Here is a 23,857-nt window from a genome sequence, read left to right on the forward strand (position 1 = left end):
GGACCGGGGCACGAACCCGTATCCCCTGCATCGGCAGGCAGACTCTCAACCACTGCGCCACCAGGGAGGCCTCAAATATAGTTAACTTTCCAACAGAACATGTTTGGGAATAGTGATTCTTTTTTACTTGATTCCATTAGAAAATTTAGAGGTATTTGGCACGTCATAATCATTGCAATATGTAACAGATGTTGAAAATTTCTCCAGAGTGCAAAAATGTAATTTTGTAAAATACTCTATACCCAGAATTCACACTTAGGCTATTCCTGCATGGCTCCAAAACATACAGATAAAAAGTTTAAAGTTTGGGGCTTCCCTGGTGGCACGGTGGTTGAGAGTCCGCCTGCCGATGCAGGGGACACGGGTTCGTGCCCCGGTCCAGGAGGATCCCACATGCCTCAGAGTGGCTGGGCCCGTGAGCCATGGCCGCTGAGCCTGCGCGTCCGGAGCCTGTGCCCCGCAACGGGAGAGGCCACAACAGCGAGAGGCCCATGTATTGCAAAAAAAAAATTAAAAAAAGTTTAAAGTTTGCTTAATATTTGCATATTTCAAAATGGAATCCAGTATGTTTTGTCAATATATGCTTGTTGGAGGAAGTGGATGGATGGGTGGATGTTCATGGTGTAGACAGTGCCTTAAACAACGGAGTGGATCTCTGTTAACTTAGGGCAACTGTCCACACTGTCACTCAGTGAGAGCCATAGACTATCAGACTGTCACGCTACGTGACTCCTTAGTGAGCATTTCCAACAGCTCAATTTTCGTAGATTCAGAGTGGGGAATATCTTGGCATATGGTTCACACACAGAACTGGAACAAGAAGCAAGTATCCTGACCCCTACTTCAATAACCCTCCAAGGTTTCTCACTCTTTTTTTTCTTCCATTTCAGTTGAAATTCTGAACAACAGAGTTACGGAGTATCAGAACCTCTCCGTGAGAACCTCCATATGGCCTTTCTGTATATATTCACGTATGTCCTCTTCTACCAACACAACAATAAGCATGGTGCAGTCAATATATTAAACGAAACAAACATACCAACCAACAAATTCGAATAAAAACCAAAGCATCAAACAACCAATGGAGATGTTAAAACACCAACAGAAAACTAACAACTATCATCTATCTATCTTATTTGAATTATTAGGTAGAACACCATAACATTTTGTAATTTATCACACTATTCTTTGTGATTTTCCAATAACCATTATGCTGAGTGAATCTCTACAGTGGACTGCTGGCTTATTGTGCATTCTTGGCGGATAAATGTTCGGTCTGTTTTGAAGTATTACCTTACCGTTTTGTTTACACAATAGTCTGTTGGTTTGATTCAGAAAGTAACAAATATATCCAATACCATTTTCCCCATTACTGTATTGTATTGTATTGTGGTGTGTTAGGTTTTTACATACTATAGTGTTTTGCTGTAATGCGTGGCGTTTGATTTTAACTAAAATGCTTTTAATGGGAAACAGAAACACATGTGCTTGAAAAACATGACAGGTTAATGTTGATATGCTCTCTCTCTCTCTTTAGAATATTTCTGTAGGTTTCTTGAGGCAGACATTTAAAAGGCCTCACTTTTGAGTGTGTCCAAAACCTGTTCATAAACATGGATGTATATAGTTTGTACCTGTAGATCTGACCTTGCATAGTACAATCACATTACTGGATTTTTTTGTGAGAGAGAAATAATTACCTGAAAATAACAGGGAACTTCTTAAAACATTAACCCGAATTTCACTCCTTAAGTAGATTGAAAAACTAGAATTTAAAGTGCCCATTACATTTTTTGTGGCTCAAGGATCCTGTCTTCTAGGTTGAGTGTCTAAAACTGAGCCATTTGTCATTTTCAGCTGAAAAATTGGTTCTTGGAAGCTTAAAGGTATTCTAATGACAGGTTATAAATTAAGCAGAGAGAGGGGGGCGTGGAGCTAGTTTTTACATATTGGAGGAAAGTGTGTAAAAACCATTGCAATGTAACCTTTGATACAAGTGCCACTTTCTGAATGCAAATGGCTCATGCTCTTTCGACTACTCTTTGAATAATAAGTAAGATGCAGTCCGGAAAAGTCAGTCAGGGTGAAGGAGAATTGGTTCCAAGTGAGGCCTTTCTTCCCCAAATGGACAGTCTCTTCTGTTCATCACAGCTGGAGTCTGAGTGAGTTTAGATTTGGAGAAATGGCGGGACTGGGGAGGGAGGTAGGGAGCCATTTGAAATTACTCTTCAATTATTTAAAAGTTCTAAGAAGGATGTCCACAGTTGTCTTTAGCCTCAGTTCAGCTGAGTTAAGCTCAGCTGAGTTAAGTTCAGCTCAGTTCAGTTTTGTTAAACATTTCAGTGAAGGAGCAAGTGCCTGTGATATGTTAAGTGTTGCCCTTCCCAAACTTTATTAACAGCAGAATCTGTCATATCATAACCAAGCCTCTTTTTTGGTTTGTTTGTTTGGATTTCTTTGTTTGTATATGTTTTGAAAATTATAATAGAGACGAATAGAGAGGTTTGTAACACCCTTTGGATGAGACAGAGTGGCTACACTCCACAGAGCTGACCTGAATTCACATTACTAATGCTTTTGAAATAATTGTAACACCAAGTAAAATAGTAACTAATTCCTATGGTATGTCACATACTTCTTCCACCCTACACAGTAATTCAAGTTACTATTATTAATCAGTGGTAGAACCATATGATAGTTTGCATTGATTTAGACAGATTTAATATTTTCTACTAAATATGTGTTATCTCACTGGAAAGTATAAAATCATGAGATTTGATGTATACCAAGTTTATTTTTCTCCTTCATGAAAATGACAAGCAAAGGGAAAATCTGATTTAGGATACCTTAAGCCGGCTAGTAGTGTTTGAATCACAGAACAGTGGAACTGGCAAAACCTTTTCACAGCCAGGGCATGTGATTCGCCCAGGGCTGCCCAACTACTTGGTAGCAGCTGGACCCAGAAATATCTCCTGACTCCTGGTTGTTCGCCTTTTTCACATTGTTTGTGCTTCAGAACATTTGAGACTCCATCCCAAAGCAGATCATGTTGGCTCAGAATACAGAGGAGCAAAATTAACTCCTCAGTAGCTGATATCCTGTTGATCTTAATTATCAATCCAAATCATGATCATCAGGGATTTCTAAATGGTCTTGCTTGTACTGAGCCATTGTCATCTGCTAACAGTATTGTCTGGAGTTAGAGAGCAAGAAGTGTCTTGAGTTTTACCTTTTGGTCCTTTGAACCACTTAATTTCTGTTGCCCAAAATCTTAACATTGCTAGAGAAGAAGGTAGAATATGCCTTTGTGAAATTACTTGTGTTTGGAACTGAGTTTTGTAAAACCTGTGCTGGTGCCTCTCAGGAAGGGCAGATTTGATCCCATGAATCCAGGAGGGATGCACCTGAGCTACTCTAGATGTATTCCTTAAAAGAGACAGAGACATTTTCAGTGTGAAATGAACATTTTTGTCATTTGACATTTTGATACAGCATACTGTCTCATTTAACTTTTTAAACTTCTGACAAAGATGTACATGGACAATGAACCTAGAGTACAGCTGTTTGCATGTTGCCTTAAGCACTGGAAGACATGAATAATGACATATTTTTTAGTAAGAGGTTCAGTGAGAGATTCAGAGTAGTGGTATTTTTGGTGCAACAATTTTTGATATTGTTGGCATTCTAAAAGTTGCTTTGTGAGTGAATTTAAAGAAAGAAAACTCAAAGCACTAAGGTTTTGATCAGAGGTGAAAGAATTTTGACAAAATGCAATTTTAAGATAGCACTCTTTAACTAGTTGTGCAATGACTTATTCAAGTGATCTTTATTCAAGAAAAGGAAAGAAGTCATTAGACTATAAATTTCTGGTGAAAAAGACAAGTCACAAAACTAATCAGTGACTCTAAACAACAATTTACTGGATTATCTGTATATATAAAATTCTAATCACTTGTGATGCTTAGTTAACATTTTATAAGCTTTGTAATTTACAAGGGCTTGTTGTTATTTATCCAAAATTTTTGTTTCTGTCCATTCCTCTCAGCCTTTTGCAAAAATATGCAAGCGTGCTGAAACTTGGATAAAACAGGTCATATATACAGAGAAAATAATCTAAAGGTTTTCTGTTAAGAGGGTTTTAGTAGTGTCATAGTTTTTAAAGCACTACGTGACCACAACATAAGTATATTTTAAAGAGGATTAAGATTACATTTAAATTAAACGGATTCATAAAATCCATGCAGTATTTGCTTTTGCAGCTGGAGCATGATTCCTCAACTAGCTGTTGCATTTCATTGCATTTGTCTAAATTAGAGTCTTTAATTTGTAGTTAATCATGATATGAAAAGCCATCCTCTCCCTACTCCACCGATCTTTGCCATCCATTTCTGAACACGCTAAAGCACTTTGACCTTGCCATAAGTGTTGTCCTACTTATGTAGGCTGTGTTCACTAATGGGCAGCCTAAGCTCACCAGCTCTCCAATGGGGGCAAAGCAAGTACCTCCTCCTTACCATCAGCAGGAACCAAATAAAATTAATCTTTACAACATGAATCTCTTTTTCATGGCATGACCAGTAAGCACAGTGATGTCTGATTAAGGACAACATTGACATCAAATTTTATTAAATAGTATGTAGGGAAGGCCTGTGTGCTACTTGGAATATTATTTGGTCCTTCCTCCACTCCTTTGGAGAGTACATGAGGATGCTCTTAGGTAAAATGCAGCCACACGTTTTCAAGTTATTTCAGTCTGTAGGGTAGGCTGTGATGCACAGAATCAACTGAAACTGGAATATTCTTTCTTTGACCTCTTCTACATTTCACACACGTTGAAATAGAAATAGGGAAATATGATTGAGGAAAATATGATTTCCCAATTCTGTTGAATTGATTTAGGAAGATAGTGGCCTCATCTTTAATTTTACCAGTGCCTGTCAAAGGCAATAGAATAAACACTATGTAAAAGAGTATGACAACTTTTTTTTGCAAGTTTAGTTGACAGCCTAATCAAACTGTAAATATAATTACAAATAGAGGTTCTGGGCACCAACTCACTAATTGGTGCCACGTTTTCATTTTTCTTATTACTTTCTAAAGTTTTTATTTTATTCCCTTTTCATATCTTTAAGTAACTAGTGAATTTAATTTTGAAGGAGAGTTAGAGAAGCTTTAAGATTTTACTACAGGTATTCAACCCGCCTAGATAGGTCCTCAAATGACACTGAAAAACAACAAGGTATAGAGTATAGTTCATAACTATTCCTTACAGTTCACAGTTTAAGAACAAACTTAACTTTATATACAAATAATAATGTTTAACTAATTGTATTTAGTTGTTGCTTTAGCAACAAACCTACAACATGGCTACCTTTAGACTTTTTTTGTGCGTGAAAATTTTACTTGTAAACTCTGTGTGGTTTTTGACAGTGTGAGCATGTAGCAGATACAGCTCAAAGCTCAAAAGTAGATATGGTTGATTTTTCTTTTTAATCCAAATTCCCATGTGAAAATTGAATTTGTGTCCTTGTGTGACTTTTTTGAGCAAAAAGTTTACAACATCTGGATTCTAGAATCAGGCTTTAGAGCTGATAGAATTTGTTGTGTGGATAGGGTTATTCCACAGTATTTAGACTCCAAAACACAATCGTATTTATAATATGCCCCGATCTCTTTGCATAACCTTACTTATTCAGAATCATTCTATTCAAGTGGCATAGCTGTAGCTACAAAAATTCTCTTTTACAAATCTATCCAAATGAGGGTTAAAGAATGACAAAAGCACAGATTAAGTTAATTCATCTTTGTGAAACCATCCATACAGATACTGTGGAATGACCCCATAACAGTGTTGAAGAGACATATGCTGCAGTTAACTGATGGTCTCAGTTAGGGTGCGAATGTGTGAGAGACACCTTTTTTGCACTGATGTACATAGTCCACGAAAGCGATCCTTGGAGCTTTTTTTTTTTAATATAAGTCTGTGATAATAGTGGAAAAGTTAGTAAGAGAGAGTTATTTCTAAGGCTTTGAGAAGGGTTTTTTTTTTTTTTTTTGCTACAAGACTTAACTAAAACGTGATATTGCTTTGCTGTTGTGGAGGCTTTCTAGTTTCCTAGGGCTCGTCATAAGACAAGACTGGTTACAGGTTAACAGGTCAACTTCGGCTAACGGCACTAAACAAAAGTTAAGGTACTTCAGCTTTTAGCAAGATTGCTAGCAGAGATCGTTTGTTTTTAAATTAATCCTCACTGTAAACACACACACACACACACACACACACACACACACACACACACACACACGGCAGCAGGTTTCTGGCTGAGGTCTTCTTTTTTCAATGGTTGCAAGGAGTTGTAAATTTCAAGATGTATATTCCCATTCTGATCTAGTTAGATTTCATCTTTCACAGAAAATGGTCAATTGAGCTATATCGGTTACATCAATTAATATGTATTTAAGTGACAAATTGCTAACATTTGCCACTACTTCCCCTTCAAGATCCAGAAGCCAAAACCAAATTGGCAACTACTGAAAGATGTAATTTAACAGTTAAGTATGGCCAGCACAGAGCATTTCATTCCCTTCAGCAAAGGAAAAAATGCTCCTGGCACAATTTTAGAAATGGCTGTTTTCTGACTTACCTTTACCAGATGAGACAGTGCTTCACCGTGCCACTTCAGCCTCCTACTCTTTTAACGAAACAAGAGAACTAGCCGAAATCTTGTGTACATCAGAGCTGTAAAAGAATGTTTCAATCAGATCATCTCTGCCAATTTCAGCTCCCACATCACCTACAGATCACCATTTATCTTTTTGTTGCCTCCAGTGATGAGGCCTAGAAAAGGTCGAGGTTAGAAAGGTTTAAGGATAGATCACCATGAGGGCTTTGAGTCCTTCCCATCTTGAGGCCTGTTGTCCTTACCCTGGAGAAGGAGCCCATCTTGGGATTGAGGGAGTTGTTATTAGTATTGCTACCCATTTTGCTAGTTCTCACTTACAGAGACAGGAAAATAAGCCAAAGCCAGAAAGCAATCCAAGCCTTACAGTTGTCCAATAGCTCAGGGCCAGTTGGTTAGAAATGTCCTTTTTTTTCCCCCTTGAGCCCGTAACCACTTAGAGTCAGCCATACAGCTAACAGCCTGACCATCTGACCAGCATTTCCATTCATAGAAAATGTAAGCATTCACTCCTTCTGTAGTTAGGAACTCCAACTTTAACCTTATCACCAACATATTTCCCCAACTTAACCCATGTCCTTGTGTTGACATTTCCTTGTGAAACTATAAGCCACACGAATATATTTTCATAAGGTCAATAGAAATATAGTAAGATTTTAAGTCAGGCAGAATCACCTATAAAATAGTAAGAATGAACCTAGAAGCATCACAAAAGATAACCAGTTAATTGATGGCATGTGGTGCATACTGACAGCCACTATGTCACACTCTTTGGAGCTTAAACACAGTGCTGTCTTTTAAGTAAGTAAAATTAGAGAATGAAAGGACCTCTATTATGAAGCCCAGGAAAGGATTTAGTTTGACTGATTCAGTTTCCAGCCCCTCCACTTGTTCTTCCCTGAAAGAGAACCACCCATCAATACTCCAAAGCAGGGTTATTCCAGAGGAATTTTATCTTTAAATAGAACCCATCCTCAATTATAGCATATCACTGTGAAATACATCACAGGTATATCATTATTACTTTAATTTAAAAAAAAACTAACTCTGTAACAAGACCTAAAAGTAACCCAACTTTAAGCAGTGCTCTTTTCTCCCCAAACACACAACCTAAAACATTTATCTGTCACAGAACTGCATGATTCCAAAGCTTTATTCCGGTGTACAGATGCTGTTTGTTAATGATGGAAACCAAATTATTTTCTTGCTGTGTCTTTTGTGTCTAGCAGTTGAGAGAATTACATGACCATTATATCATTGGACTCTGGGATTGCCCTTTTCAAAATACATTTCCTTTTATTATTGTTGTTGCTTTAATTATTAGAAAATGAACCATTTGTGACATGCCCCCAAATTACAATAATTTAAATAAGTTTTCTTAAAAAGATGCTGCAAAATATACTCTTTTAAAGGGCTAATTTTATGCCTTTGTATAACAATAATCCAGTATAATGTAGAAAATGGAAGCACATATTTTGGGCAGAAAAATGCCAATTTAAAAATACTTATCAATAAGAAAATTATTAGCCCTGTGCAACACTTATAGATTTAAATAATCACTGTATTTAATAAATATAAGCTGTTCCCACAATACTTGCCTCCAAAATGCAATAGCTCATTCCCTCAACTGCTATCAGTGGGCAAATGGTTTGATTTGGGGGGGGGGGGTTCCAAGTTATAGTGTGTACTGCTTGTTTGTGTTTAGAAGTGTGCATTACGCAGTTAATTTTAGTATGCTATTTCTATGTTGTTTATTTTTTGTTCTTTCAATAAAGTGTGTAAATTTCTTGGTTTTGTCTTTTTTTATGAATCCATATTCACACATTACGAGTTCACCTAAAAGCTATTTCTCTTCTAGTATATTAATTCTAATATTTAGTAATTCTAATATAAGATTTGATTTGGTTCAGTGCTATATTTCATACAGAGAATAAATTTATTACTAAATATATACCTTCAGTATTTTGAATTATATAGCTAATACATCCATTGTATTAGATGTATTATTCCTATAATATTGAAGTCATTAACACAAGAAAGACACACTTATATTTTAGCAAAAGAACACTGAAAATTTTGTGATAATGCTTACTGGTTTCTATTGTGCTTCAGAAATTCTGAGGCATATTCTAAGATACATTATTATTATTAGTTTGTATTTTCCTATTATTCATTTCTATCCTGCATGTTGAGTGTAATATATGAAACCAGTGTCATTCATTTTATTCTTTTCAAGATGGGCATCAATGGTCTCATAACAATGGGATGCATGACTTTTTGCATTAAAATGTTTTCTCTCACTTAAAATTGGTTTTCTCCAACAAATGGCACAGGAAGGAACGGATAATCGGGTTTGTTCTTTAAAGAGAGCAAAATGTAACTTGGTAATTCTTTATTCGGTCAGATTTGTAAATATTTAAAAACACTAATCAGGAACTTCTCCATATCGCTGCTGTTCAGTAGTCAGGCTGATAGAAAAGTGATGTGAAGAGACTTTGGATGAGAGGTTGTAACAGAGTAAAGTATTATTCACGTGTCTAGAACAGTATAAAGGGCCAGGGAGGAGGTTGGGTCCTTCCTTGTCCAATATCAGCTGAATCATACAGAGCTACTAGCTCCCTTGTCCCTTGTGCCCTGCTTGACAGAAATATTTCTAAGTGTGGTTCCCACTGTGGCATCTCCTGATTGGCCAACTTTGAGCCCTTTGATGTGTTTGATATGTTTCTGTGACTCTCATAATTCCAGCACTAAAACCAGTTCAGTATATAGACATTTACAAGAGGTCTTTGGCCTCTAAAGAATTCAGCTAATATCCCTCTCTTTGAAGCTGCTGAATGATAGAAGGAAGAATTCAGGGCAGACATTGGTCATCAAAATGGAGTTTCTATTGGTCAGAAGAAAGTTGACTCGGGGCAAAACCAGATGTCAACCAAGTTTACCTTGACACTTTTCAGCCTTTTCCCAACATCCTTTTAAGCCCCTCCTTTTCTCATCCCCCATGGTGGCCTCTGGCCTTCTAGAAGCCCCATGGTAGCAGCTTATCAGGCCTGCTTCCCCAGATACATAATGGATTTTTTTCCTTCAGAACTTTCCTGGTGGGCATCTCAGGCTATGGAGAGCAGCTCATAGCTGCTAAGAGACAAATCACACTAAGGTGTTATAGACCAGAAGTGCTTAATCCACGGCCCCTCCTGGGACTGTTTGTATTTAAAAAGGCATGACTCTCCAGTGGTCAAATATCAGATGGCCACATGCGTAGATGACGGAGAAGTGCTTTACTGAAGCAAAAATCTGGGCACTTGAATCACAGCATTTAACCAGCAACCAAATTCCCATGGAGGGGTGGTACCGTGATTCACCACATCAAGAAGGCCGAAAAAGGAAGACTCCTCTGTCATTTTGTTACTGTCAGGAAAGTTCTGATACCATAATGAACCTAAAATACTGACTTGATACTGAGCATCCCCGAATTCCACAGACCTGAATCCACGCCATGGTCCACCTCTGTAGTAAAGAGCGTAACAGTGGAATGGGCCTGACAAATGGTCACATTTCTGGAGTAGCCTCATGCCTGTGCTTGCTAATATCCAACATACTCTGACTTTTTACTTGACTCTTCCTGTACTAGAAGTGCCCATTTAACTGAGCCCTCCCAGCTTTTCCTTTCAGTGCCTGGACTTACACTTCTCCCTTCAGCAGGAGGACAGTGGGAGTCTGGGGAACAAAAGCCAAGGGCTCCACTGATAGGAAGGGCAGCCACGCAGACAGAAGGGTGAGGTTTTTGAGAGGAACAGAGATTTGATTCCTGTCCTTTCAAATAGATGCCCCATTCCAAAGTGGATGTAGCAATTGGTATGAGAAGGAAGTTCTGGTCAGCCCAGCATTTTCGTGTTTTGCACGTAAACAGAGTGCAGTGCAAAGGCAGGCAGGACACGCGGGGCAAAACAGATAGATGCAAGAAAAATCAGAGATTTTCCTGATGAGAGAGAGGGAGGTTTCACCCCATAAGTGATTCAGTGCACAGCATGTCTGAGTGCAAAGAGAGAAATTGGTGAAAAATCATAGAGTAACTGGATGAATAGCAGCAAGCAGTAGCGACAGCACCTGTTAAAGCAGACAGCCTGTTCATGAACTGGACCTGAGAATGCAGAAAGAACCTGAGGAGTCTCTGCAGTCAGCATGCTTCTAGAGACATTATGGCTACAGAAAATGATGGTTAACTCTGAAGATCAACGCAGTTCTCAAGAAGAAGGTGGGGAATAATAAGGTCGGGACTGAGACTTTGCCTTTAGCCTTCATGACCTGAAGAGTCGGACAATTCTTTGTTGAGGAAATTGGAAGTTAAGAATCATATCTGTGTTAATTTTTTATATATATATATATATATATGTATATATATATACATACATATATATATATATAGTAAGTGGTTATTGATGTGCCTTTGTTAACTATTTAATAAATGTGTATGTAGTTCATTCACAGTGTTTTGATTCTTCTCAATTTCTGTTTACAAAGTCCCAGGTGACGCAATCCATTTATGGGTTGTTATACTAGGAAAGCCTGAACTCACGTGAATCAATGGTAACTGTTGGGGGCTTCCAGCAGGGGTTGCCAATAAATGAGGCATTTGAGCTAACCGGCACACCACAGTTTGGCTGGTGTACAGGACCTCACTGAATAGCAAGCAAGTGTTTATCATAAACTCAGCACCAGCCAATGGCAGAGACCACTGTCATAAGCAACTCCCTTCTCCTGATGGAAATCATCAGAGATAGTCTAGTCCCTGAAGACACTACTCTCCACATCCTGGAGAAATGTCCCTGTGGTAAAAATTAAAATATACAAATCCAGGGCTTCCCTGGTGGTGCAGTGGTTGAGAGTCCGCCTGCCGATGCAGGGGACACGGGTTTGTGCCCGGGTCCGGGAAGATCCCACATGCCGTGGAGCGGCTGGGCCCGTGAGCCATGGCCGCTGAGCCTGCGCATCCAGAGCCTGTGCTCCGCAACGGGAGAGGCCACAGCAGTGAGAGGCCCGTGTACCGCAAACAAACAAACAAACAAACAAAAAAACAAATCCAGATATTCATAGGGGGCTTAGGGAAAGGTCAGTCCAAGAATAACCTTAACCTTTGAGTAGTAACACACTAAGAAGGCCCTTAACTAGTATTTTTCAATTATTATTGTGTCCACATGCAGTGCTATGACACTAGACCCTTCTCCCTTCCAACCCACCCTATACGTTAGTGCCAGAGTCATTTTTCTAAGCTCGAACATTACATCATTTCACTGACTGAAATTCTCCCATAGCTCCTCCCGCTGCCTGTGGAATAACGCTGACCTGCTCACATAGCACACTTGTGCTCTGGCCTTACGCTCACCTTCTCGTTTCATCTCTCCCCTGCCTTCTGTAACCTGTACACTCCAGACAAACCAAACCTCTGTTGGGGAAATTGAAAAAATGAGATCTTCCAACGCCCAAATCCTCTCCACAAAGGTAGTCGTGAAAGAAAACATTTTTATTATTGAATGAACATTAAAGTGGAATGGGATGAGCATCAGAGGCACCCCACTAAGTGACTGCAGAGACAGAAAGGAATCTCACCCCCCTTATGTAGTCAAACAGATACAACCCATTCCATACTTGTTTTCGGGGTAAACAATAACTAGTCCTCAACTAAGAGGACTTGACGGCACCTGTGGTCATTCAGGTTCGTCTTAACTTTCTCATCCACTGGGGAGGCCACCTGTGTTGACTTTATCTGTAGGAGAAACAAACTAATCATATCTTTATCAAACATAGTCTTGCAAATTGGAGCAAGGTGCCCAGGAAGTTAGGCTCCTAAACTCCCACAGGAACTGAAATATGGTGCTCTAGTTCCCTTGATGTTTGCATTTCAAAGAGATGGCTCCCAGATCCTCGAGGAAACATTCCGGAGTTGTGAGATTATCGAGAGGCTTATTTAGCCGTTATTGAGATTTACATTCATTTGAAAGGGACAGGGAAAGAAATTTGGAAAGAAATGGGAGACATCTCCTCACGTATTTTCAACAAGGAGAATTAAGCATCTCAGTTTTAATCTGAATTTGCCCTTACACCACTCACCGTTTCCCACACGCACCCCATCGGTTCCCATATCTTTGTGCTATTTTTCTCTCTATTTGGAACATCTTCCCCTCTTCCTCCTCCTCTTCTTTGCACTCATCATTAAAGGTATATATCAACTATCACCTCTTCCTTGGAGTCTCCTCCATCCTTACTAGATACCACTGAGATGCAGCTACTACAGATAATTCCCAACTTACAATTTTTTGATCTTACAATGCCAGTCAGCCACGTGATCACGAGGGTGACCATCCAAAACACAACCATTCTGGACCCATAAGACTGTTATGTTTTTCATCTTTAGCACAATATTCAAGAAATTACATGAGATATTCCACACTTTATTATAAAATAAGCTTTGTATTAGATGATTTGGCCCAACTGCAGGCTAATATAAGCGTTCTGAGCACGTTTACTGTAGACTAGGCTAAGCTTCAATGTTTGGTAGGTTTGGTGTATTAAGTGCATTTTCGACTTCTGATATCTTCATCTTCCAGTGGGTTTATGGGGGTGTAACTCCATCATAAGTTAAGGAAGATCTGTATTTATTGAGTTCTTACCAAGTAATCTCAAATCTCAGCAGCCACCTCCCCTACAGGGCTTCTAACGTTATCTATATTCCTCCTACATTAAATGGGGCCTCTCAAGGGCAATAACCCTGTTGACCTTGCTATCCTTTATGATGTCTTGTACAGTGGCCACACAGTAAATGCACAATATATTTTTGGAAAAATAGTCGACTAAGAAATTGGGGCATTTTTATTGTAAAGAAGAAAACTCCATTCAAATAAAAGGGATTTATGCAGTGATGCAGGGAAATTTCACAAATTCCAATTGCAGGAAGAACACCTGGGACTAATGTTACCGGGAAGTTATCAGGTAGCTTGTTTCTCCTCTCTTTGTCTCTCTGCCTCTGTCTCTCTGTGTCTATCTGTCTGTCTCTTTTCAGTCTCCTGCTTCTCTCTGCAAACCAGCTTCCTCTGCTTACTTATCAGCACTTGGGTGATTCATCAGGGTTCCTCTCAGAATGGCAGTCTTATCCCAAGAGTCTCTATCAATGATAGCCTGCACTGGAAGGAAGGTTTGTAAAACATAGATTACTGGGACCCATTCAAGAGTCTCTGAATCAGTAGCTAGGGGATGAAGTATGAGAATTTGAATTTCTAACAAGTTCTCAAATGATTCTGAGAATCTGGGGATGCAATTTGAGAATGATGGATCTATTTGACCTTCAAGCTTGGTTCCTCACCAAACTGACTAAGTCCTGGGGCCCCAATGCTTGATTCTCATGAGAGATCATTTGAATGGTGAGTCAAATGTTTATCCCTATAACATGCAGCTGTGGACAAAGTTTGAAGTCACATGGCATATACAAAAGGTTGCCTTTTTGAGGCTGTGGAATGGGAAACTTTTCAAAGAAGGTGGATCTCTGGTATAGTCATTCCCATAAGAATTTCCACACTGAACTGGATTCTTGGTCTCTGCAGCTCAATTCTCCATAGCCAATAGAGCCAATAAGAACATAATGACCGGGAATTCCCTGGTGGCACAGCAGTTAAGAATCTGCCTGCCAATGCAGGGGACACAGGTTCATGGCCTGGTCCGGGAAGATCCCACATGCCACGGAGCAACTAAGCCCGTGTGCCACAACTACTGAGCCTGCACTCTAGAGCCCACGAGCCACAACTACTGAGCCTGCGTGCCACAACTACTGAAGCCCGTGCACCTAGAGCCCGTGCTCCACAACAAGAGAAGCCACTGCAATGAGAAGCCCGCGCACAGCAACGGAGAGTAGCCCCTGCTTGTCGCAAGCCACAACTAGAGAAAGCGCGCGCGCAGCAACGAAGGCCCAACGCAGCCAAAAATAAATTTAAAATAATAATAATAATAATAATAATAAAATTTTTAAAAAAAGAACATAATGACCATCTATTGGGCATCTCCAGCCAGTCATCTCTAAGTAAATCAAATCTTTACATCCAGCCCTAAAATGATAATCTTCCCTCTTAAATATGCTGCTCCTCCACCCAATGGTACAAGCAAGAAACCTGGGAATCACTTTTGACTCCTCCTCCCCCACCCTCTATCTTTAATCTATCAAGTCCCATCAGTTCTATCTCCTAGTTATTTTCTCTATCCCTACTATACCTGGTTGATAGCTTGCCTCCAGTGCTGTTTTCCTCCAATCTGTTCTTCACATGACTGTCAGAATGATCTATCTAAAACATCTTCCCAACCTTAGCTCTTGAGACAGCTGTGTTGGACCTGGGGCAGCTAAAGTACTGGTCCTGTCATCTCCAGCAGCATGCAGCTGCAAGTATACCTACCTCAGAATGCCACACAAATCTTATCATGCTATGTATACCATGATGTAATATGAAGAAAGATTGGAGAGGTCTGATCTAAAACACAAGTTTCACTATATAACTCCTCTGCTTAAAACCCTTGAATGACTCTCCATAGCTCTCAGGATAAAGCATAAACACACCTTACAACAGCCTACAACATCTGGCATGACCAGTCCCTGTCTAGCTCTCCAGCCTCATCTCTTGCCACTGCCTACATTGGACTTGCCACTTCAACAGCAGGTAAATGCTTGGAGTTTCCAGCACATCCTCTACTGTTCTATGCCTGCAAGCCACTGCTTATCACTTCCTTTCTGCCTGAATGTGCACCCCACCCCTTTTTTGCCTGGCTAGCATCCTTTGAGACTCTGTTTAAGTACCATATCACCCAAGAAAACTTCCACATCTGCTTCCCACCTCCACTAGTGTACCCCTCTTTGAAACTCTCATAATACCTTGAGCATACAATTATCACTGGATTCACCACACTGCATTAGAATATTGTCTGCTTCTCCCACTAGCTTGTGAGTTTCTTGAGGACAGAGTCTGTGTCTTAACCCATTGCTATATTTCCAGCACCTAACTTAGGGATTTAAAAAGCATCATCATACAACTCAACAACAAAAAACCAAATAACTCAATTCAAAAATGGACAAAGGAAGGACTTGAACAGGTATTTCTCCAAAGATAATATACAAATGGCCAATAAACACATGAAAAGATGCTCCACATCATGTTAGAGAAATGCAAATCAAAACTATAATGACTACCACTTCATACTCACTAAGATAGCTATAATTTTTTAAAAGGAAAATAACTAGTGTTGCTGAGGATGTAGAGAAATTGGAACCCTTCTGCATTGCTGGTAGCCATGTAAAATGGTAGAGCCATTTTGGAAAACAGTTCGGCAGTTTCTCAAAAATTTAAACATAGAATTACCATATGAATTAGCAGTATATACCACACCTGGGTATATACCCAAAAGACTTGAAAGCAGGGACTCAGATACTTGTACACCAGTGTTCCTAGCAGCATTATTCACAATAGCTAAAAGGTGAAAATAATCCAATTATCCATCAACAGGTGAATGGATAAATAAAATGTGGTACATAGGTACAATGGAATACATTCAGCCATTAAAAGGAATGAAATTCTGACACATGCTGCAACATGTATGAACCTTGAGGACATTATGCTAAGTGAAATAAGCCAGACACAAAACGCAAATATTGGATGATTCCACTTATATTAGGTCTTAGATTAGGAAAATGTATAGAGGCAAAAGGTAAAATAGGGGTTACCAGGGGGTAGGGGGAGAGGGGAATGGCGAGTTATTGTTTAATGGGTAAAGGATTTCTATTAGGGATGATGGAAAAGTTCTGGATCTGGATGGTGGTGATGACTGCACAACACTGTGAATATACTTCACTGAACTGTACGCTTAAAGTTGTTAAAATGGTAAATTTTATGCTATAAACATATATAACCACATTTTTTTAAAAGTAGTATCCTATGTTGAATGAAAGATCATAGAATGGCCCTTTGTCCTCTCTGATAGCTTTAGAGTTGAGATTTATCACTGATCGCTTAGGAGCATGTCATACAATTAACCTTATTATTTTTTATTTTTTTCAATTAACCTTTTTTGTGTGTGATACTTCTCCTATGTGGAATAAAAATAAACTGCTCAGACTTGGATTCTGTTGCAAAGACCTTATAGACTAAGAGAAGAGAAAATAGAGTCAAGTCTCGTTTTGTAGCAAGTAATAAAAATTTAGTCAAATCAGTATAGCAGCTATGAAAATACTCTACAAAATGGGTATGAGGAATTTCCCTATTTCTCCAATTTAAATTTAATCTTCTCTGAGTCCCCACCTGATGGACTGGTAGAGAATTCAAAACTCCCCCACCACTGCCCCCTACCCCAGATGCTCATTCAAGGACCTTGAGTGTTTTGCAGAGTCATAAACATTCAGAGAGAGGTATTCTGGTCTTATGTCCACACTAGTCGCCACCAATATGCTCTTTATCCAAGCTTTCATGTTTCTTTAAAAGTAAATGACTTGACTGAAAGCAGGGACTCAGAAATTTGTACACCCATGTACATAGCAGTACTATTCACAATAGCCAAAAGGTGGAAGCAACACATGTCCATCAATGGATGAATGGATAAATAAAATGTGGCATATACATACAATGGAATATAATTCAACCTTAGAAAGGAAGGAAATACTGATACATGCAACAACATGGATGAATTTTGAGGCCACTATGCTAAGTGAAATAAGCTAGTCACAGAAGGACAAATACTACTTATATTAGGTACCTAGAGAGATCGAAAGGAGAATGGTGACTGCCAGGGACTGGGGAGTTAACTACAGTCACTGTGTTGTACTTTATGTCCCCAGAACTTATTCTTCTTATAACCGGAAGTTTGTACCCTTTGACAAACATCTCCCCGTTTTCCCCACCCCTCAGCCCCTGGCAACCACCATTCTATTCTCTGCTTCTATGAGTTCAATGTACTCAGATTCCATATATATGTGAGATCATACAGTGTCTTCCTCTGTCTAGCTTACTTCACTTAGCTTAAGGCCCTCGAGGTCCATCCATGTTGTTGCAAATGGCAGGATTTCCTTCTTTTTTATGGCTGAATAATATTTCATTATATATGTATACATATATGTATATAAGTATATCACCTTTTCTTTATTCATCTTAAGACGGCAAATTTTATGTTATGTATATTTTTCCACAATTAAAAAAAAAAGCACATGAATCCACTGCTACTTCTATTCTAAGCTTGGACACAAGAATCCCACTTGCAAGACTGGGAGCCACAGTTCTTAGGATCTACCTCTCTCATTGTACCACCCAGTCATTTCCTTCTGAGGTTCTGCCGTATCCCCCGGAGCACTGAGAGGGTACAGGGTGCACAACAAAATAGCAGTAGCTTCCTAATTGAATGCCCTTCCTTCTGTTTGGTCTTCTAGGTCTCCCAGGAAGTTTTCCAAACTGCTCTCCCATTTTGCCTTCTCTGTCTTTGGCATTTGCAAGCCTTCACCTCTATTCTTTCTCCCTTTAGGACTATCCAGAATAGTTCTTTATACAAAGCAATGCTTAAAAACAAGCAGCATCAACAAACAGGATGGGAGTTGGCTTCTCACGTGTAGCTTAAAAGAAGATCAGAACAGCCACTATGGAGAACAGTATGGAGGTTCCTTAAAAAACTAAAAATAGAACTACCATATGACCCAGCAATCCCATTACTGGGCATATTCCCTGAGAAAACCATAATTCAAAAAGAGTCATGTGAAAACTTCCGGGGAAGATGGCAGAAGAGTAAGACGCAGAGATCACCTTCCTCCCCACAGATACACCAGAAATACAGCTACACGCGGAACAACTCCTACAGAACACCTACTGAATGCTAGCAGAAGACCTCAGACCCCCCAAAAGCTGTGAGCTCAGATGACTACTATCCACCTTTTATAGATGAAGAAACTGAGGCACAGAGACACTCAGAAGATGGCGGAAGACTAAGACGTGGAGATCACCTTCCTCCCCACAGATACACCAGAAATACAGCTACACGTGGAACAACTCCTACAGAACACCTACTGTACGCTGGCAGAAGACCTCAGACCTCCCAAAAGGCAAGAAACTCCCCACGTACCTGGGTAGGGCAAAGCAGAGAGATTCCCGCACAGAGGATCGGTGCCAACCGGCACTCACCAGCCCGAGAGGCTTGTCTGCTCGCCCACCGGGGCGGGCGGCGCTGGGAGCTGAGGCTCGGGCTTCAGTCGGAGCGCAGGGAGAGGACTGGGGCTGGCAGCGTGAACACAGCCTGAAGGGGCTAATGCGCCACAGCTAGCCGGGAGGGAGTCCGGGAAAAAGTCTGGACCTGCCGAAGAGGCAAGAGACTTTTTCTTCCCTCTTTGTTTCCTGGTGCGCGAGGAGAGGGCATTAAGAGTGCTGCTTGGAGGAGATCCAGAGATGGGTGTGAGCCGCGGCTGAAAGCGCCGACGCCAGAGACGGGTGTGGGACGCTGGGGCTGCTGCCGCCACCTCAAGGCCTGTGTGCGAGCGCAGGTCACTGTCCACGCCCCCCTTCCGGGGAGCCTGTGCAGCCCGTCACTGCCAGGGTCCCGGGATCCAGGGACGGCTTCCCTGGGCGAATGCACGGTGCGCCTCGGGCTGGAGCAACGTCACGCCGGCCTCTGCCACTGCAGGCTCCACCCACATTCTATGCCCCTTCCTGCCCCCCGGCCTGAGTGAGCCAGAGTCCCGGAAGGGGCTGCTCCTTTAACCCTGTCCTGTCTGAGCGAAGAACAGACGCCCTCCGGCGACCTACACGCAGAGGCGGGGCCAAATCCAAAGCTGAGACCCGGGAGCTGTGAGAACAAAGAAGAGAAAGGGAAATCTCTCCCAGCAGCCTCAGAAGCAACAGATTAAAGCTCCACAATCAACTTGATGTACCCTGCATCTGTGGAATACAGGAATAGACAACAAATCATCCCAAATTAAGGAGCCAGGAGTCAGTGCTGTGCCTCTGAGGTGGGAGAGCCAACTTCAGGACACTGGTCCACAAGAGACCTCCCAGCTCCACATAATATCAAACGGCGAAAATCTTCCAGAGATCTCCATCTCAACACCAGCACCCAGCTTCACTCAACGACCAGCAAGCTACAGTGCTGGACAAACTATGCCAAACAACTAGCAAGACAGGAACACAACCCCACCCATTAGCAGAGAGGCTGCCTAAAATCATAAAAAGTCCACAGACACCCCAAAATACACCACCAGACGTGGACCTGTCCACCAGAAAGACAAAATCCAGCCTCATCCACCAGAACACAGGCACTAGTCCCCTCCACCAGGAAGCCTACACAACCCACTGAACCAACCTTAGCCACTGGGGACAGACACCAAAAACAATGGGAACTACGAACCTGCAGCCTGCAAAAAGGAGACCCCAAACACAGTAAGATAAGCAAAATGAGAAGACAGAAAAACACACAGCAGGAGAAGGAGCAAGACAAAAACCTACCAGACCTAACCAATGAAGAGGAAATAGGCAGTCTACCTGAAAAAGAATTCAGAATAATGATAGTAAAGATGATCCAAGATTCTATTTCCAAGATCCAAAATCTTGGAACTAGAATAGACAAAATGCAAGAAACAGTTAACAAGGACCTAGAAGAACTAAAGATGAATCAAGCATCGATTAAAAACACAATAAATGAAATGAAAAATACCCTAGATGGGATCAACAGCAGAATAACTGAGGCAGAAGAACGGATAAGTGAGGTGGAAGATAAAATAGTGGAAATAACTGATGCAGAGCAAAATAAAGAAAAAAGAATGAAAAGAACAGAGGACAGTCTCAGAGACCTCTGGGACAACATTAAACGCACCAACATTCGAATTATAGGGGTTCCAGAAGAAGAAGACAAAAAGAAAGGGACTGAGAAAATATTGGAAGAGATTATAGTTGAAAACTTCCCTAATATGGGAAAGGAAATAGTTAATCAAGTCCAGGAGGCACAGAGAGTCCCATACAGAATAAATCCAAGGAGAAATACGCCAAGACACATATTAATCAAACTGTCAAAAATTAAACACAAAGAAATCATATTTAAAGCAGCAAGGCAAAAACAACAAATAACACACAAGGGAATCCCCATCAGGTTAACAGCTGATCTCTCAGCAGAAACTGTACAAGCCAGAAGGGAGTGGCAGGACATAATTAAAGTGATGAAGGAGAAAAACCTGCAACCAAGATTACTCTACCCAGCAAGGATCTCATTCAGATTTGATGGAGAAATTGAAACCTTTACAGACAAGCAAAAGCTGAGAGAGTTCAGCACCACCAAACCAGCTTTACAACAAATGCTAAAGGAACTTCTCTAGGCAAGAAACACAACAGAAGGAATATACCTACAATAACGAACACAAAGCAATTAAGGAAATGGGAATAGGAACATACATATCAATAATTACCTGAAATGTAAATGGACTAAATGCTCCCACCAAAAGACACAGATTGGCTGAATGGATACAAAAACAAGACCCATATATATGCTGTCTACAAGAGACCCACTTCAGACCTAGAGACACATACAGATTGAAAGTAAGGGGATGGAAAACGATATTACATGCAAATGGAAATCAAAAGAAAGCTGGAGTAGCAATTCTTATATCAGACAAAATAGACTTTAAAATAAAGACGATTAGAAGAGACAAAGAAGGACACTACATAACAATAAAGGGATCGATCCAAGAAGAAGATATAACAATTGTAAATATTTATGCACCCAACATAGGAGCACCTCAATACATAAGGCAAATACTAACAGCCATAAAAGGGGAAATCGACAGTAACGCAATCATAGTAGGGGACTTTAACACCCCACTTTCACCAATGGACAGATCATCCAAAATGAAAATAAAAAAGGAAACACAAGCTTTAAATGATACATTAAACAAGATGGACTTAATTGATATTTATAGGACATTCCATCCAAAAACAACAGAATACACATTTTTCTCAAGTGCTCATGGAACATTCTCCAGGATAGATCATATCTTGGGTCACAAAACAAGCCTCGGTAAATTTAAGAAAATTGAAATTGTATCAAGTATCTTTTCCGACCACAATGCTATGGGACTAGACATCAATTACAGGAAAAGATCTGTAAAAACTACAAACACATGGAGGCTAAACAATACACTACTCAATAACGAAGTGATCACTGAAGAAATCAAAGAGGAAATAAAAAATACCTAGAAACAAATGACAATGGAGACACGACGACCCAAAACCTATAGGACGCAGCAAAAGCAGTTCTAAGGGGGAAGTTTATAGCAATACAATCCCACCTTAAGAAACAGGAAACATCTCGAGTAAACAACCTGACCCTGCACCTAAAGCAATTAGAGAAAGAAGAACAAAAAACCCCCAAAGTTAGCAGAAGGAAAGAAATCATAAAGATCAGATCAGAAATAAATGAAAAAGAAATGAAGGAAATGATAGCAAAGATCAATAAAACTAAAAGCTGGTTCTTTAAGAAGATAAACAAAATTGATAAACCGTTAGCCAGACTCATCAAGAAAAAAAGGGGGAAGACTCAAATCAATAGAATTAGAAATGAAAAAGGAGAAGTAACAACTGACACTGCAGAAATACAAAAGATCATGAGAGATTACTACAAGCAACTGTATGCCAATAAAATGGACAACCTGGAAGAAATGGACAAATTCTTAGAAATGCACAACCTGCCAAGACTGAATCAGGAAGAAATAGAAAATATGAATAGACCAATCACAAGCACTGAAATTGAAACTGTGATTAAAAATCTTCCAACAAACAAAAGCCTAGGACCAGATGGCTTCACAGGCGAATTCTATCAAACATTTAGAGAAGAGCTAACACCTATCCTTCTGAAACTCTTCCAAATATAGCAGAGGGAGGAACACTCCCAAACTCATTCTACGAGGCCACCATCACCTTGATACCAAAACCAGACAAGGATGTCACAAAGAAAGAAAACTACAGGCCAATATCACTGATGAACATAGATGCAAAAATCCTCAACAAAGTACTAGCAAACAGAATACAACAGCACATTAAAAGGATCATACACCATGATCAAGTGGGGTTTATTCCAGGAATGCAAGGATTCTTCAATATATGCAAATCAATCAATGTGATACACCATATTAACAAATTGAAGGAGAAAACCCAAACCCAAATGATCATCTCAATAGATGCAGAGAAAGCTTTCGACAAAATTCAACACCCATTTATGATAAAAACCCTGCAGAAAGTAGGCATAGAGGGAACTTTCCTCAACATAATAAAGGCCATATATGACAAAGCCACAGCCAACATCATCCTCAATGGTGAAAAACTGAAACCATTTCCACTAAGATCAGGAACAAGACAAGGCTGCCCACTCTCACCACTCTTATTCAACTTAGTTTTGGAAGTTTTAGCCACAGCAATCAGAGAAGAAAAGGAAATAAAAGGAATCCAAATTGGAAAAGAAGAAGTAAAGCTGTCACTGTTTGCAGATGACATGATACTATACATAGAGAATCCTAAAGATGCTACCAGAAAACTACTAGAGCTAATCAATGAAGTTGGTAAAGTAGCAGGATACAAAATTAATGCACAGAAATCCCTGGCATTCTTGTACACTAATGATGAAAAATCTGAAAGTGAAATCAAGAAAACACTCCCATTTACCATTGCAACAAAAAGAATAAAATATCTAGGAATAAACCTACCTAAGGAGACAAAAGACCTGTATGCAGAAAATTATAAGACACTGATGAAAGAAATTAAAGATGATACAAATAGATGGAGAGATATACCATGCTCCTGGATTGGAAGAATCAATATTGTGAAAATGACTCTACTACCCAAAGCAATCTACAGAGTCAGTGCAATCCCTATCAAACTACCACTGGCATTTTTCACAGAACTAGAACAAAAAATTTCAAAATTTGTTTGGAAACACAAAAGACCCCTAATAGCCAAAGCAATCTTGAGAACGAAACACGGAGCTGGAGGAATCAGGCTCCCTGACTTCAGACTATACTACAAAGCTACAGCAATCAAGACAGTGTGGTACTGGCACAAAAACAGAAAGATAGATCAATGGAACAGGATAGAAAGCCCAGAGATAAACCCACGCACATATGGTCAACTTATCTTTGATAA

At 40.0% G+C, this 23,857-nt stretch overlaps 1 protein-coding gene across 3 annotated transcripts in view; it reads left to right on the top strand.

The window, feature by feature from the left end:
* Positions 1-8,333, top strand: part of MBNL3 (muscleblind like splicing regulator 3) — a 71,424-nt gene extending 63,091 nt beyond the window's left edge. For all 3 annotated transcript variants that reach the window (XR_009530920.1, XR_009530921.1, XM_060087772.1), the window contains one exon: positions 891-8,333. The gene's annotated coding sequence lies outside the window, so the exon portion shown is untranslated. The remainder of the gene's footprint in view (positions 1-890) is intronic.
* Positions 8,334-23,857: the final 15,524 nt, after the last annotated feature.

The sequence above is a fragment of the Mesoplodon densirostris genome, chromosome X (genome assembly GCF_025265405.1).
Source record: "Mesoplodon densirostris isolate mMesDen1 chromosome X, mMesDen1 primary haplotype, whole genome shotgun sequence".
Classification (NCBI taxonomy): Eukaryota; Metazoa; Chordata; class Mammalia; order Artiodactyla; family Ziphiidae; genus Mesoplodon; species Mesoplodon densirostris.